This window comes from Equus quagga, chromosome 17, assembly GCF_021613505.1.
Source record: "Equus quagga isolate Etosha38 chromosome 17, UCLA_HA_Equagga_1.0, whole genome shotgun sequence".
NCBI lineage: Eukaryota > Metazoa > Chordata > Mammalia > Perissodactyla > Equidae > Equus > Equus quagga.
The window spans coordinates 6,835,556-6,846,421 of NC_060283.1; the positions used below are offsets into that span (position 1 = coordinate 6,835,556).

Sequence of the window (10,866 nt, forward strand, 5' to 3'; positions counted from 1 at the left end):
AAAACACATTCCACGTCCATTCTCCTCTTATTTAGACTGTGTCTCTTCTCCTAAACAAATGAGAATAAAAATAGGTCCCCTTTAGGACAATACCATTTGGAAAGGTAACCAGACAAACCCCCAGGATACTACAAAGTACTCTCCCACCTTGACACTGACCTTCAGCGGCCAGGTGGTTCAGCACTGACATTTTCTGCAATCTGTTTTGCACTCCCAACAGAGGGCAGAACGCCTCCCCGCCCACCATTCAGGACATTCCAGTTCCGTTCAAGGTTACCACACTCGACAGAGTGACCCCAATTCGCCGGAGCTACTGAAAAGTGAATTTAGGCCTAAATCTACAATAAGATACATCGAATTTCATTATGAAGGCAACTTGATTTACAGAAAAGATAAAGTCCGAAAAACATAACATAGCAATACAACAATTCCAATGAGTTTAGAACTCAAACTTTTATTTGTGCTGTAAAGGGGAAGAAAAATGATTAGTAATCACGTACATGATGCAACACGACCAGTTCTTACCGTACAGAACATACAATTACTTTAACCATCTACTTTTAGTTTCAATTTCACAACAGCGTACCAGAACATATTTCCTCACACACCCATGACTAACACTCTGTAAACGCCAATGACAGTAATTATACCACGCCCAAGTCACAGGTTAAGAACGGAACTATGATGCCAACATATTTTTAAACATTAAAACAACAAAAAAAACCCAGAAGACAGAAAAAGAAATCCCAAGGGCAAAAAGTATTGTGGATTTAAAGTTTTTAAAGTAGAACGTAAGGTGAAGGACATGATAAAAACCCAGATATTTATTTACCAATTCAATAGATGCACCTCGCAAACAAGTATTATCATGAAGGGTTTTCAGATCTTTCCCCTAATTTTTACACACAGACCACTTTTAGTGAGGGCCCCCTCGTACCCCAGTTTTGCTTTTATTCCCCAAACTGATTTTCGCTCAGTTTCCCCTCTAATACTGGATCATTAAAAGGCACAAACATTCAAACTAAAGACACAATGGTTATTAACTCCAGCCTTAGCAAGGGCACGTGGATTGTTTGCTACCGAATATTACAGTAAGTTTACAGTGACCACAAAAGGCTACTCGGTTCTCCTGGTTACAATGAGTATGAAGAGAGGACAGCAGGCAACTTTTGCTGTTATTAATACTGACCACAAAGACGAGATGTGTTTATAAGGCACAACGTAACATAAACTTCCTTTAGAGATCACTGTTTTTCACTTTGCTCAGAAATTTCAATCACAAAATATCTTGGTGAACAAGTATGAGTTACAAACCCAGAAAAGTACATCTAATCTCTTAAGTGCACACCAAAAAAAAAAAAAAAACCACTTTAAAAGCCCAGAATTTGGGCATTTAAAGTTTTTTTCCTAAGACTTAACTGCTCCTGAATATCGAACACATTCAGCTTCAGATATACCACTTAAGAAGCTTGCAAAGCAGTGAAGGACCTTAATCCCCTGCTGATGCAAGGTTTGGACACCCTTCTTTCAAGTGACTGATATTCAGACTTCCCCAGCTTGCAGCAGAGCAAAACAATTTTGCTTTTTCCCTTGCACTTAAGAGTTGTAAGCTCTTTAGAAAGTTCCCAAGCAATTTCTGTGCTTCCAAGCAACAATTAGCATTAGCAATTTACTAGTATTAACCAGCATTTTCTTTGCCCATGAACTCTATTAAACTCCTCAGAGCCCTGCCTACTGATCTTTTCTCCAGAGAATTCCCCCTTCAACCCACATTCCCTGCCACCCCCACCCTCTGCAACAAACACCCAACCAACCCTCTCCCTTTCTTCACCCCCACCACCCCTCCCCAGTACCAGTGCCAAGCTGGGCCCTCCCCCTCACCTACAACCCTCACCTCAGGGTCCTCCCCTTTGAAAGCCAAGATTATTCTGAAATCTAATCAGGTGAAATTCAAGTCAAAAAACATACAGAGCAAGATGAATCAAAGATCACTATGGGACCCTAACCATTCCCTTCTCTTAGAAATCCACAACGCAATCCGAATACCCAAACTAGACCTGCCATTTCTACCAGAACTTGCACATGACCAACTTGTACCCTCCCAGACTCTAGCACAACAATGACCCCCCTCCCAGTTTGCCAGTCTGCTTCATCTACGTATTTGTCTCAGGCATTTCAAACTTGAACACCTTCCCACACAGATGACATCATCACACTAAGAATTCCTCCGACCAACACACAGGCAGGCAGGCAGGCAGGCAGGCAGGTAGGTAGGAGGGTAGGTAACAGGGTCACTGGGCTCCATCTGCCAGCTCCATCTACAAGGTGTTGTGGCATCACATTGAAACGTCCTACAGCTTAAGAATCTTCTTGAAGCAAGGTTCGTAGCACAGAAGAACTAGTATGACAGGAGGCTCAACCTAGATGCAGCATCTGAAAAACCTCCACCCCAGGAGAGGAGAGGCGCCTGCTGGCATTCATGCGCCTGGAGATTGGTGCTCCTGGATCAAACAGTCAAACACATCTGCCGATGCCCCGGATGCATCTGCTTTGGACTTAAGATTGCCCCCTCAAGCTCATCTGAAAACCCGAAGTGATGGCCTCCTGAATACAGGGCTTCCTGAGCAAGGCCTGGAAACACGACACTGGAAAACTTCCTCCTCCTAAGCCTCTGGAAAGTCAATCTGCAGGCATCCGTTTAGGCGGGCTCTCTCCTCCAGGGTCTCCCCTCCTGCACTGCTATGACTCACACTGGCCAGGGGCTCCATTTCTCCTGGTGCCATCTGGTCGCCATGATGAACACTATAACAAACCACGGTCCATGAGGCATTTTTGTAACTTTCGGCTGGAGCCACAGCTGCGGGCCCACCCAAGGGTGGGCTCGATCCCCACCCTCTCCACCAGCAAGCAACACCAACCCGCCCCACCCCAGTCTCAGCGGGAAGGCCCTTCCTCCTTGCGATTACCAACAATACCGACTCCAACAGGGACTTCAGCAACTTTCCCAGGCTTCCCAGGTTACCAGAAGCAAGGTTTTAAGTGAAGGGATAACCTGGAGAGAGTTAAAGGGAGGAGGAGGGGCAGAGCGAGCTCACAGAAGAGGCTAGCACCGAACCCAGAGGGAAAGTCCAAAGGGGAGCGCTGCCACCTGGAAAATAAAGTGTGGGTCAATTTTGTCCAGACACACAAACATCCTGCCTCAGCAGCCCCCGCCTGTCCGATACCTAAGATGCCACACCATTAACGGCTTAGGGTGGCACCTTTCCTCTGGAAATGACTCGGGACACCCTCACCTCCGACCAGGCGTCTCGCCTCACACCCAGACCTGGGTTGCACTAGGCTGGGCCTGGCCTGGCCCCTGTCCCAGGCCCAGCCAAAATTACATACCACCCGGGGCCAGAGCTGTCCGGCCCGCGAAGCTAAGTGCGGTTTCCACAACACCAGGCCTCATCCCCGGGCGGGTTCACAACCCTCTGTCTGGGGAAAAAAGGGGGCTGCTGGTACTGACAAGGTCAAGGTCTGTCCTCCCGGCCCACCTGCGGCCCTGCACCCCACTGCCTTCCTTCCCGATCATTCTCAGGGCATCAACTGCCCAATTCCACCTCCTCTCCAGCAGGGAGGGAGACCCTGGGTCTCCTCCACCTCCTCCTGTCTCTCACTGCCTTCCTCCTTCCACAGAGACCAGGGCACTGGGGGACCGCTCAGCCCGCGCAGGAGCGGCGTCCTCGCAGAGGTCAAGTGCCCATCCCCAGCGGGCGGCAGCGACAGCCTGGCCTAGACGGTTGTCCTCCCCCTGGGCGACTGCGGGCACTTCCAACGCAGCTCTGCCCAGCACAGCCGCCCCCCAAACCTGGTCTCCTCCTCGACCCTCCTGTTCCTTGTACCCCCATGCCCCCTGTCTCATCTAACTCTGTCATCTCCCCCGTCTGCCCTCTGAAGCCCTAAACCGGCCACTGCCACCCCACAGCTAACACAAGCAGCGCGGCCCTCCCCGTGGCTAACTCCTGCCGGACACGCACCAACTTTTGCTTTTATAGGCCAGGGCCGCATCACCGGGGCACTGCTCAACGGGACGATTCCTCCACTGCCACCGGAAAAGAAGTCCCTCCCGACTCTGCCCAAGGAGATGCCTCGAGGTGGTTCTCGGTCTCCCGGGGTGTCCGCCCCTCAGCTGCCCCAGTTACCACCCCCCCCACCCCCACCCCCCTCAGCCGTGCTTCAGGAGATCGAGGACAAGTCTCAAGGTCACATTTGGGAGACGGATTCCGTGGAGGAGAAATGCCCTTTTCTGGGGGTTGGGGTGAGGGAACACCGGTCCCCGAGAGGGGACTGGGTGGGGGAGGCGGGCTGGGGCCGCTCCCGGTGGGGACGAAGGGAACTGCGGGGGTCGCCTCAGGTCACCCCTCCCCGCCGAGGTCCGAAAGAAGGGCCGGCAGGGCGACTGGAAAGTTCCAGGCGGCGGCGGCGGAGGGATCTCTGCGGAGGGCGCGTCACTGCCCTAGGCGGCGGGGGCGGGGCGGGGCGGGGGCGGGGGCGGGGCGGCAGCGCGTGACTCCGCGGGCGGCGGCGCAGCCTCGTGAGCGCCGGTGACGTCAGCTCCCAGGCGCCCCTGGGGCAAGCAGGGCGTGTCCCCACACTGGCACCCGGGCAGCCCCCAGTGATCTGTACCTGCTGCTGTGCTGACGGGGTCTTTGGTTAAGAAACCCTGCTGTGATTTTGTTGTTTTAAAAATGGTTGGGAGCAAGTTGATTAAAAAGCTAAACTCCCGAAGTTGCCGCTTGAGGGGCGTGTGTCATGGTTTGTTACCAGGGGCCTGGAGGTTTGAAGCATTTCATAAGAAAAGCTATCCCCGCCGGGATGGAATGCTTAGTGACTGGTCAGGATGTAGTAAATGGAAAAAGGCAGTTGCAGAATAATGACAAGCAAGATCTTGTCTGTGCAGAAAACAGTTTATGTAATTGCAGGGCGACAAGTCCAAAAGGGCATAGATATTCAACCCATTTGGCTTTTGGATTGGGAGGTGGGGAAAAAGGAGATTTTTTTGAAAAAATTAATCTGTTTAGGGCAGTCTGCAGCCTGCGATGGGCCTCAGGGAGCTGCTTGCTGACTGCTGGGGGGCCCCAACCTGCGTCTTCCAAGGGAAGGGGGAAACAAACCGGGTGAGCTTGTCCCCTGCACAAGGCCAGGCAAGGCCTGAGCGCTTGAGGAGGGTTTTGAAAAGGGTGGTTGGCGTCTCTTGTGCCAGGAGTGGGGCCAGAGTGAGGAGGAGGCACAGCCTGAGACCCCTATGCGGCCTCTGTTCAGCCGTGGCCCCCTGGGGTATAGGGTGGAACGTTGACAGTGGTCAGAGTAACTAGAATTGAGGAGCTTCTTGGACCAACTCCCTGCCCGGAGGTCTCCCAGGGCGGCCACCCACACCCCAAACAAAACCACCCATGCCACAGGCTCCCTTGGCAACCGGGAGGAAACTGGAGAAGATTGTTCCCCTTACCCCTGCGAGATGGCATCTGCGGGGGGGCTGGGCCCAGCTGCCACACCCTCCTCGTGAGTCTCGGAAAACTGATGACTCCCATGGGACCTTCAGCACAGAAGGTCCAGTGTGTGGCAAGCCCAGACTTGTTCACCATTGGGTGCCTGGCTGAGCTCTCCTGCCACTGAAAGATTGGGGCAGCTCACCCTCGCCGAGATCTGCCTCATCACTCTAGTCCCGGCAACGTTCCCAGGGCTGGGTGGGGGAGACTTGGCCTGAAAGGACAGTGTGGAAAGAGGGAATTGCCTGTGGGAATGTTCCAGAAAGCTGGGAGCTGTGGCTGATACCCAGCAAATGCCTTCGCTGCTGTGTCACAGTACCAAGCTATGGGGTCAGCCCTTTATTTATCTACAAGATGCCTGAGTGGTGGTGTTAACTGCCGTGTGCGGTTTCCTGGGCCCAGCTTGGTGCCTTAGCTTGGTCTTCTCTTATCTCTGGTATAAAAATCTTCCTCCTTCACATGTATCATTCCCAAATCCCTGAAACAATCTTAGATTTTATTTTTCAAAAGAGTAGGAGTAGGTGGAATTAACACCACACAAAGTATCAGGATTCTACAGATCATAGGATTCTTCATCACAAAAGGAACTAAGGCCCTCATTTGTGGCCTTGTATGTGGAGCCACCCTGGCCACCCACTCCATTTTCAAGGACAAGATGGCACAGTTTCAGAGGGGCCTTGTACAGAAGGTCTCCTGGCCTCCGAGTTCCACACAGCTAGTTTTCTTGGGGAGGGGAATATATTTGAGGAAGATGAGAGGAGGGTAGAAAGCCACACGGACATCTCTGTCCTGCCTTAGGGGGGCCAAGGCAGCGCTCACAGCATGGTGGACAAACATCCGGCTTGGGTTCCACCTCTTTCTCTGCAAATAAGGCTAAACATAGCTCCACTCTCTGGAGGAGGAGGGCGGGGCAGCAGAACTCAGCAGATTTCATCTAGATCAAAACAAGCTGTTCCAGGAAACAGCAGTAAACAGGACCTTGGATCCCGGGCTGGGGCTGGCTGGAGATGGGCCCGCCCTAGCCAGTGCGGGGTTGAAGCATGCTCCTTCCACTCAGGGGCTGGGGGTTGGAGGGGAAGGAAAGACTGGAGAGGGCCCCTTGGGCAACATCCGGATTGCAGGGCCAGGGCCGAGGCCCAAGCCCTTTCTCATGGCCGTGGCTGCCTCCTCATCTTGTTTTGAAACCAGCCCAGCGCTGTTGTTTCCAAACCAGCCCAGGAAAGGACCTGGGCGATTTCCTGCAGGAGCTGCTGGGAAAGGCAGAGAAGAGGACTAAGAACCGGGTGGTACTTCAGGCTCACACCAAGGGCAGGACAATGACAGTATTGCTGCCACTGTTTGAAAATGTGCCAGAACTCCACCCCTCCCATCCCCCACAGGTCCAGTTCCAGAGCTATGGCCTTGGGTCACCTTGAGCTCTCCACTCACAGGAGATACTCAACTGGGGCCATTTCCCTCTGAGCCCTGAGGCCCCCCTGTCTCAGGGCCTGGGTGAGGGAACTGCACAGTCACCGTGTGCTGGCCGGGCGCCCTCCTGCCCCGGCTTACCTCACAGCAGCCCATCAGGAACCACAACCTGGACCCCCACCCCAGCCCCCACAGGCACTTCGCCAGGTTGGTCCCCACCTCCCAGCATGACCCTGGGCACATCTTTAACCTTTCCCAGCCTGCTCTCCTCAACCCCACTTCATAATCAAAACAACTATTGTCAGATTATGACAATGGAAGGCTCTCCACCCAGTGGCCGCCTGGCCCAGCCCTCCTTCAGCTCCTTCAGGCCTCTGCCTGGAGGTCACCTTCACAGTGAGCCGTCCTCTGTGGGACTTGAGTTCCTCAAGGGAGGGGTTTCCCGCTGTTTTGTCATCCACTGGACCCGCAGTCCCTGCCACGTAGCCGACCTCAGTAAATGTGTTGACCAGTCTGTGTATTATAAAGGTCACTCTGTCCACTGTTAGGCTCTCGGTAAATATTTGTGGACAGGCTGAAGGAAGGAACTGAGTTCCCAGGGCAGCCGCAGCTCCACAAACTCGATGACAGGCCCAGCTCTGGGGGTTCTGTCCAGGCCTGGGCGCCCGGGTCAGCAGACGAGGAGAAAGGGGGGCTGCTCCCTGCGGCCCGGGGCCAGCAGCTCCTGTGGAATGTCGGGGCGGCCGCCAAGGAACCAGGGAGCCTGTCTCGGCCAGAGCTGGCAGAAGGCATTTGGGGGAGAGGGCGTCGGGGGTGGAGACTCCCCCGACCCTGATTGCTAAGCCAGAGGAGGAGGTGGGCTAGCCCAGCTGCATTTCATGCTCCCATGTCCTTGGCCCACGTGGGCCAAAAAGAGGGAGAGGAAGCGGGGAGGCGATCCTAAGTTAGGAGAGGGCTTCTCGACATTTCACCTTTGTCTCCCCCGGGGAGTGCAGGGCCTGTGGGCTCTGGGTCCCTGATGCCCTTTCCTGGGGGCCTGCCCCTCCTAGGGCCAGGCCTCAGGCCTCGGGCCATGCCTCCAGGAAATAACTCTGATGGTGTCAGTCCCCTGCATCTGGATCCGGAACTCCCTGCCACATACACCTCCGACTCCTGGGCATCAGGTCCTCGGTGCCCCAGCCCTACTGAACCGCCCCCCTTCCCTGAGCCTTGCCCAAGCTGGCCTCCTGCCTGGAGCCGGCCCCACCCTTCTCCTGCCAACTCCTTCACTGGCTCACGGTCACTTCCCTCTGTCCTGAAGCCCCTGCTCCTAAGTGCTCACCAAACCCACCTGCTCCCCACCCTGTGTTGAGCACCCCTGGCCTGGCTCCCCAGCCCCCAGCAGAGGGAAGGCCTGTGCAACGAGGGGCTGACCGGGTCCCACAAGCCTTGCCTCCCTCGACCACTGCTGTGCTCCACCAGTGGTCCCCAGACCTCCTAGGCTCCTCTGTTCCCGACTAAGCAAGTCCCAGCTTTTGTAGGCCCCGCCTCTGGCCTGTGCCCACCTTGCCAGCCTTTCTCCAAGCCCCACCCATCAGGAATCCTGGTGACAGCTCCTCTGGGCAGGGAGCTGGGCGGTGCTGACATCCACCACCTCCCACCCCTGGGTTTGCACAGCTGGCAGGAAACCCTCTCCCTTCTCCAGGGCCCGCCAGAGCCTCCCTCTTAAACTCGGGGCCCTGCAGATGGGAACGTCCTCAGACCCGAGCCTTGTCTTGTTCCTGCAGTGATCCCACCGGAGCACTGGTTGCTCAGACTGCCCTTGAACCTCTGAAGGAGTGTTTTCTGCTCTGACCCCCCTTGGCCCGCCTGAGTGGCATCCGTGAGCGAGGTGTGTATGGCACCAGGCTTCACCAGGCAGAGCGGAGACCCTCTGAGTGGTTCCATCGGTCCCTGGAGGCTGCTGACCTTGGCACTGTGAGGGAGGCCTGTGCTCTCACTGGCCAGAGCGTCAGCGGTCACCGCCACCCCGTCCACCACACACCAAGGTCAAAATGGGCAGGGGACACAGAAGTCCTAGAGAAGAGCTGGGACTATTATTCATCATCTCGCAAATTATATTTATGACAAATAGTTTAAAATAGCTGGAGGGCTCAGTATGGGTGGGAGAGGGAGGTGCTGAGAGAGGGGCCAGGACAGCTGAGAAGGGGGAGGGGGCCTGGGACAGTCAGCTCCTGTGGGCATGGGGCGGACCGCAGGGTGGAGCAGGAGGAAGGTGACGAGTCCCAGGGTGTGCCCACCGCACCTCCTGGATTTCCCCAAATAGCCCTAGTTTTAAATATTTTGACTCGGTTGTCATTCACAGAAAAACAAACAAAAAGCTCCAAAGCAGAATCTGTTTTCAGGATGTGGATCCTGATCTTTGGAAAATGTGGGTCTCATCACGATGTAGGGAACCTCGTGGGAAACCCTGTCTCTGCTCTGTCATGGCCCAGAGGGAGCTGGTGGCAGTGAGGAGGCAGGGCGCCGGCTCTGAGAGACCGGGTGGGCATGCAGAGCCAGAACAAAGGCCCCCCAGATTCTGCCCTGCGGGCCAGGCTGCATAGCTCTGGGAGGGAGGTGCCAGCTCACCACCTCTGCAGCTGGGCTGGAGAAGGAAAGGGAGGGCTCAGCTGCCCCCTGCCGGCCGCAGCCGGACCAGCAACCTGTGGGTGCTGACCTTGGCCAACTCACCTCTCCCTTCACTGCCCACTCCTGCCCCCTGGACCCCTGCCAGCCCAAAATTGTCAGCTCAGTAGGGGCAAGCAAAGCAGCTGACCACAGGGCACCAGACGTGCTGCTTAAAACTGAACTTCTGACCCAGGCCTGGCCCTGCCACTCGCTTTGGGTGATGTTGGGTAATCTGCCTGCCTTCTCTGAAAGGTGTGGCTGATTTGGACAGGGAGAAAGTGCCGTGTGGCTTTAAAGCGTCCTCCTGGCCTGGGAGCAGGAGGAGCAGTAAGAATCTGCGCGTCCCTCGGCTCAGGACTGTCCGTGTCCATTAGGCTCAAAGTCACAGGCTTTGCTTGGCTCCCCCACCCTGCCCCCACGCCCTCTCACTCTGCTCCATTCGCCTCTATCTTACTGAGCCTATCAGGGCCTCTCCTCCAGGAAGCCTTCCTTGATCACTGACCCCCCTTCGCCATCTGTTGTCTGTTCCCCTTTGTCTCATGTTGGATGTAGCCAGCTCATCTGTCAGAGGCATCCTGTCTATATAGAGCGGCTTGTTTCCTGGTCATTTGTGTTCCCATCCCCAGCGTCCCCTGAAAAGCTGAGTAGACTCTGAGCTGACACCCTCTTGGGCAACTTGGTCATTAATTCTGCAACTCCTTGTGTGGGGCACCTAGAACTCCTGCCGCCTGGCGCTGTCACTCCGAGCCGCTCCTTTGCAGTTCTGTCTGATGTGTCCCTCGACCTGAGCGGGAAAGCTTTCTCGGCTGCCCTGCTGGAGTTTTCTGAGGCCAGCAGGGCCTCTGGCCCCCTGGGGGGTCTCTGATGGGTCAGCACACTGTTGGCCACAGCAGCACAGAGCTCGAGCTCCCCTGCTGTGGACCTGAGCTGGCCTCCTGTGGGCCGCGGTTGCGGCACGAGCTGCCTGTGCTGGTGGCCCAGAGAGGCCAGGATCGGGAAGGCCTGCAGGAGTGTCCCGATGCATAAGTGGCAGAGGAGGACCCAGAAATGCCCCAGCCTCGGGAGGGACAACAGGATTGGCTGTGCTGATTGTTCCAGTGACCTCTGCTACCAGAGTTCTGAAGAGTTAGGGGGTGTCTGGGGGCCTTGAAGAGCCTGTCCCACTACACTGAGCCCCAGGGGCAGTCTCGGCAGGGCCTCTTCTGGCCTGGGGGGCCTCTGGAGCCAGGTGCTGAATAGGCATGGCTGTGTTCCAATAAAACTTCATTTAGTTGGCCAA

The 10,866-nt window shown here is 55.4% G+C and overlaps 1 long non-coding RNA gene across 6 annotated transcripts; it reads right to left on the reverse strand.

The window, feature by feature from the left end:
* Positions 1-434: 434 nt before the first annotated feature.
* LOC124228787 (uncharacterized) lies at positions 435-8,953 on the reverse strand. 6 transcript variants are annotated; one of them, XR_006885790.1, is made up of 3 exons: positions 8,269-8,953; positions 4,020-6,778; positions 435-3,148 (listed from the first exon to the last, which is right to left on the reverse strand). It is a non-coding gene; the product is annotated as an uncharacterized LOC124228787 (long non-coding RNA). The 6 variants fall into 6 exon arrangements; XR_006885792.1 differs by having other exon boundaries at positions 4,020-6,781; XR_006885791.1 differs by lacking the exon at positions 8,269-8,953 and adding an exon at positions 7,910-8,262.
* Positions 8,954-10,866: the final 1,913 nt, after the last annotated feature.